Raw genomic sequence first — 6499 nt, 5'->3', positions numbered from 1 at the left:
TCCTCACCTCCTCCTCACCACCTCCTCCTCCCCACCACCTCCTCACCACCTCCTCCTCCTCACCACCTCTTCCTCCCCACAACCTCCTCCTCACCACCTCCTCCTCACCACCTCACCACCTCCTCCCCACCTCCTCCTCACCTCCTCACCACCTCCTCACCACCTCCTCCTCCTCCCCACCTCTTCCTCCCCACAACCTCCTCCTCACCACCTCCTCCTCCTCACCTCCTCCTCACCACCTCCTCACCACCTCCCCACCACCTCCTCACCTCCTCCTCACCTCCTCACCACCTCCTCACCACCTCCTCCTCCTCCCCACCTCTTCCTCCCCACAACCTCCTCCTCACCACCTCCTCACCTCCTCACCACCTCCTCCCCACCTCCTCCTCCCCACAACCTCCTCCTCACCACCTCCTCCTCACCACCTCCTCCTCCTCACCTCCTCCTCCTCACCACCTCACCACCTCACCACCTCCTCCTCCTCACCACCTCCTCCTCACCACCTCACCACCTCACCACCTCCTCCTCCTCACCACCTCACCACCTCACCTCCTCCTCCCCACCTCTTCCTCCCCACAACCTCCTCCTCACCACCTCACCACCTCACCTCCTCACCAGCTCCTCCTCCTCACCACCTCACCACCTCACCACCTCCTCCTCCTCACCACCTCACCACCTCCTCCTCACCACCTCCTCCTCACCACCACCTCCTCCTCACCACCTCACCACCTCCTCCTCCTCACCTCCTCACCACCTCCTCACCACCTCCTCCCCACCTCTTCCTCCCCACAACCTCCTCCTCACTACCTCCTCACCTCCTCACCACCTCCTCCCCACCTCTTCCTCCCCACAACCTCCTCCTCACCACCTCACCACCTCCTCCTCCTCACCACCTCCACCTCCTCACCTCCTCCTCCTCACCACCTCACCACCTCCTCCTCCTCACCACCTCACCACCTCACCACCTCACCTCCTCACCACCTCCTCCTCCTCACCACCTCACCACCTCACCACCTCCTCCTCCTCACCACCTCACCACCTCCTCCTCACCACCTCCTCCTCACCACCACCTCCTCCTCACCACCTCACCACCTCCTCCTCCTCACCTCCTCACCACCTCACCACCTCCTCCTCCTCACCACCTCACCACCTCACCACCTCCTCCTCCTCACCACCTCACCACCTCCTCCTCACCACCTCCTCCTCACCACCACCTCCTCCTCACCACCTCACCACCTCCTCCTCCTCACCTCCTCACCTCCTCCTCACCACCTCCTCCCCACCTCTTCCTCCCCACCACCTCCTCCTCACCACCTCCTCACCTCCTCACCACCTCCTCCCCACCTCTTCCTCCCCACAACCTCCTCCTCACCACCTCACCACCTCCTCCTCCTCACCACCTCCACCTCCTCACCTCCTCCTCCTCACCACCTCGTCCTCACCACCTCACCACCTCCTCACCACCTCCTCCTCCTCACCACCTCACCACCTCACCACCTCACCTCCTCACCACCTCCTCCTCCTCACCACCTCACCACCTCACCACCTCCTCCTCCTCACCACCTCACCACCTCCTCCTCACCACCTCCTCCTCACCACCTCACCACCTCCTCCTCCTCACCTCCTCACCACCTCACCACCTCCTCCTCCTCACCACCTCACCACCTCACCACCTCCTCCTCCTCACCACCTCACCACCTCCTCCTCACCACCTCCTCCTCACCACCACCTCCTCCTCACCACCTCACCACCTCCTCCTCCTCACCTCCTCACCACCTCACCACCTCCTCCTCCTCACCACCTCACCACCTCACCACCTCACCTCCTCACCACCTCCTCCTCCTCACCACCTCACCACCTCACCACCTCCTCCTCCTCACCACCTCACCACCTCCTCCTCACCACCTCCTCCTCACCACCACCTCCTCCTCACCACCTCACCACCTCCTCCTCCTCACCTCCTCACCACCTCACCACCTCCTCCTCCTCACCACCTCACCACCTCACCACCTCCTCCTCCTCACCACCTCACCACCTCCTCCTCACCACCCTCCTCCTCACCACCACCTCCTCCTCACCACCTCACCACCTCCTCCTCCTCACCTCCTCACCACCTCCTCACCACCTCCTCCCCACCTCTTCCTCCCCACAACCTCCTCCTCACCACCTCCTCACCTCCTCACCACCTCCTCCCCACCTCTTCCTCCCCACAACCTCCTCCTCACCACCTCACCACCTCCTCCTCCTCACCACCTCCACCTCCTCACCTCCTCCTCCTCACCACCTCGTCCTCACCACCTCACCACCTCCTCACCACCTCCTCCTCCTCACCACCTCACCACCTCACCACCTCACCTCCTCACCACCTCCTCCTCCTCACCACCTCACCACCTCACCACCTCCTCCTCCTCACCACCTCACCACCTCCTCCTCACCACCTCCTCCTCACCACCTCACCACCTCACCACCTCCTCCTCCTCACCACCTCACCACCTCCTCCTCACCACCTCCTCCTCACCACCTCACCTCCTCACCACCTCCTCCTCCTCACCACCTCACCACCTCACCACCTCCTCCTCCTCACCACCTCACCACCTCCTCCTCACCACCTCCTCCTCACCACCTCCTCCTCCTCACCACCTCCTCCTCCTCACCTCCTCCTCCTCACCACCTCACCACCTCACCACCCTCCTCCTCCTCACCACCTCCTCCTCACCACCTCACCACCTCACCACCTCCTCCTCCTCACCACCTCACCACCTCACCTCCTCCTCCCCACCTCTTCCTCCCCACAACCTCCTCCTCACCACCTCCTCACCCATCCTCACCACCTCCTCCCCACCTCTTCCTCCCCACAACCTCCTCCTCACCACCTCCTCACCACCTCCTCCCCACCTCTTCCTCCCCACAACCTCCTCCTCACCACCTCCTCACCTCCTCACCACCTCCTCCCCACCTCTTCCTCCCCACAACCTCCTCCTCACCACCTCCTCACCTCCTCACCACCTCCTCCCCACCTCTTCCTCCCCACAACCTCCTCCTCACCACCTCCTCACCCATCCTCACCACCTCCTCCCCACCTCTTCCTCCCCACAACCTCCTCCTCACCACCTCCTCACCCATCCTCACCACCTCCTCCCCACCTCCTCCTCCCCACAACCTCCTCCTCACCACCTCCTCCTCACCACCTCCTCCTCCTCACCTCCTCCTCCTCACCACCTCACCACCTCACCACCTCCTCCTCCTCACCACCTCCTCCTCACCACCTCACCACCTCACCACCTCCTCCTCCTCACCACCTCACCACCTCACCTCCTCCTCCCCACCTCTTCCTCCCCACAACCTCCTCCTCACCACCTCCTCACCCATCCTCACCACCTCCTCCCCACCTCTTCCTCCCCACAACCTCCTCCTCACCACCTCCTCACCCATCCTCACCACCTCCTCCCCACCTCTTCCTCCCCACAACCTCCTCCTCACCACCTCGCCACCTCCTCACCACCTCCTCCCCACCTCTTCCTCCCCACAACCTCCTCCTCACCACCTCACCACCTCACCTCCTCCTCCCCACCTCTTCCTCCCCACAACCTCCTCCTCACCACCTCCTCACCCATCCTCACCACCTCCTCCCCACCTCCTCCTCCCCACAACCTCCTCCTCACCACCTCCTCCTCACCACCTCCTCCTCCTCACCTCCTCCTCCTCACCACCTCACCACCTCACCACCTCTTCCTCCTCACCACCTCCTCCTCACCACCTCACCACCTCACCACCTCACCACCTCCTCCTCCTCACCACCTCACCACCTCACCTCCTCCTCACCACCTCACCTCCTCCTCCCACACCTCCTCCTCCACAACCTCCTCCTCACCACCTCCTCACCACCTCACCTCCTCCTCCCCACCTCTTCCTCCCCACAACCTCCTCCTCACCACCTCACCACCTCACCTCCTCCTCCTCCCCACAACCTCATCCTCATCACCTCATCCTCTTCCGCTGCATCGATCGTTTGGATGCTGTGACGCGCACGGAGGGACGAGGACGAGGTGGACGAGGAGGTGGACGAGGAGGAGGTGGACGAGGTGGACGAGGAGGATGAGGAGTCTAACAGCGTCGGTTGGGTCACTCTCTCTCGCACAATCAGTGGCGATTTTTGCCCACAGCAGTGGCAGCCTGCAGCCACTAGAGGCGCTACTCACACACCCTGCACGCAAGTTAGAACTTCTTTCGCACCGTACGTACGCCAAACGTGCTGCAAGAGAAGCGACTCGAAGCGGGGGGGTGGGTGGTGGTGTGGCACTGGGGAGACAAAGGCGGCCGGGCGTGGTGTTGGCTATCCAACCCCCCCCCCCCCTCTCACGTGCCGTGCCAACTTTCATAGGTGCTGGCTGACAGCACTTGCCCCGAAAGCCTGTTGAGGCTACACGGGGTGATCTCAATATGTGTCTTTGTGCGTGTGTGGCTATGACGTAATTTGGGAAATCCCAACCAACGCGTCATCACTCCGAGTTCCAACCAATCACGTCTCGGGTCAGTCCGGCACGGCTGACGTCACATAGGGGGAGACCCCCCGCTGTGCCCCTCCCCTCTGTCCTGGGGCTAAACCATCACTCTCTCACCTCGACAGCCGGACAGCGGTTGCCGTGGTGACGGTGGTGGTCACGTGGTGACGGTGGTGGTGGTGACGGTGGTGGTGGTGGTGACGGTGGTGGTGGTACAGATACAATGGGAGGCTGATCGATGCCCGGGTGCGGTCAAGGGATGGCTACCCTATTGCTCAACCATGTTATGTATGCCGATGACCTGGTAATTGCAGCTCAATCAGAGGAGGAGTTGGAGGCTCTGCTGCTGAACCTGGAGCTTGCCACTAAGAGGTGGGGCCTTACCATCAGCCCCACCAAAACGAAGCACCTCCCTGGGTATTTTGTACTATCGGACACACCACCCCCACAACTCCAAATTGGTGATGGGGCAGTTGTGGAGAGAGTGGAGAGTTTCCCATAGCTGGGCAGTGTGCTCATGACCGGCTCCGGTTTGACAGCAGAAGTCTCACGCCGAATCAGTCGAGTGGCATTATCTTTTCATCGGTTGCGTAACGCTGTGTGGAAGCTACCTGGTCTGTCGCTCCGCACGAAGCTTCAGGTCTTCTCGGCCACAGTCATTCCCTCCCTTCTCTATGCTTGCGAAACGTGGACCCCCCTAATGGAACATCTTCCCCAGTTAGAAACATTTAGGCTGGCCTGCCTACAATCCATCCTGAGTTTAACCAGGCTGGATTGTGTGAGGAGCTTACAAATCCTTGAAAGATCTGGACAAAGTCCCATCAGTGAGCTCCTCTGGCAGGCAAGGCTGCGTTGGCTGGGCATGCCTAAACAGCTTTTGTTCGGTCGGATCGAGGGGGCTAAATGGGCGCGGCACGGGCTAGAGAAGAGATGGAGTGACGTGGTACAGGAGGACGTGGAGCTGAGTGGACTTGCCGATGACTGGTACCAGCGGTGTCAAGATCGGCCTCTGTGCAGGAGACTCATGAAGGACGCTACTGGGCAGTTGGAGGCAGTCGCCCTCCAACAACAACGGAGGGTGAAGAAGCGACGCTCACAACAACGAGCGGAGCGCCGGGTGGCTAAAGCACAGCAAGTTGGCACAGTAGGGGGCACAGGTGGTGCATCAGCCACTCACCTCGGTCACCTCAGTCGACCCGTGGCACCTGGGTCTGCCCCGTGACCTCCTGCCAGCAGCGAGCCTTCGACACTTCACGTGGCCTCAACGTGCACATAGCCTGGTACGAGCGTCGTGTTGACATCACCGCCGCTTAGTGGTGAATGGCGGTTGTCGTTGGTGGCGGTGACGGTTATGACGGTGGTGGTGACAGTGCTTGTGGTGGTGACGGTGGTGGTGATGACAGTGGTATCAGTAGCGGTTTTAGTGGGGAGCGGTAGTGCAGTGGTTAGCGCGCTGTGCTACAATCGCGGCGACCCGAGTTCGAATCCTGCTCACGGCCACCAACACCAGTGATGATTATCTGAACCGGTCCTGGGCCTCCCCTAGGTCGACTCAGCCTCAAACGAGTACCTAGTGCGGTGTGTAAACATCGCCACTGGGGAGACAAAGGCGGCCAGGCGTGGTCCTGTCCACCCACCCACTCGTCCTCCGTGTCTACTCTTATAGCCGCACGCTAACCGCTGCACCACCGCTCCCCACAACAACAACAACAACACAGGTGGGGAACATTGCGTGCACACACTTTGTCAGCCTTGTCCAGAGCACCAGTTAAACAGAACTGAATGTTCGGCCGTTTTTGTCCTTGAGAACCACACCGACATTCGAAAGCTGTTGTTTTGCATCCTTGCCCCAAACTTGGGGCATGCATGTGCAACGTAGCGACTTCAGACACGCACTGCAGAGGGCTTCTCATTTATTTCTCGTCGGCTTTAATGACACAGTCACTAATTCGTATCCCTGACTGACTATAGTCAACTATAGAACTGGCTGATTATAC

This window comes from Lethenteron reissneri, chromosome 58, assembly GCF_015708825.2.
Source record: "Lethenteron reissneri isolate LAM-NWPU_2019-01 chromosome 58, ASM1570882v1, whole genome shotgun sequence".
Taxonomy (NCBI): domain Eukaryota; kingdom Metazoa; phylum Chordata; class Hyperoartia; order Petromyzontiformes; family Petromyzontidae; genus Lethenteron; species Lethenteron reissneri.
Note: the sequence above shows the minus strand (reverse complement) of the source record.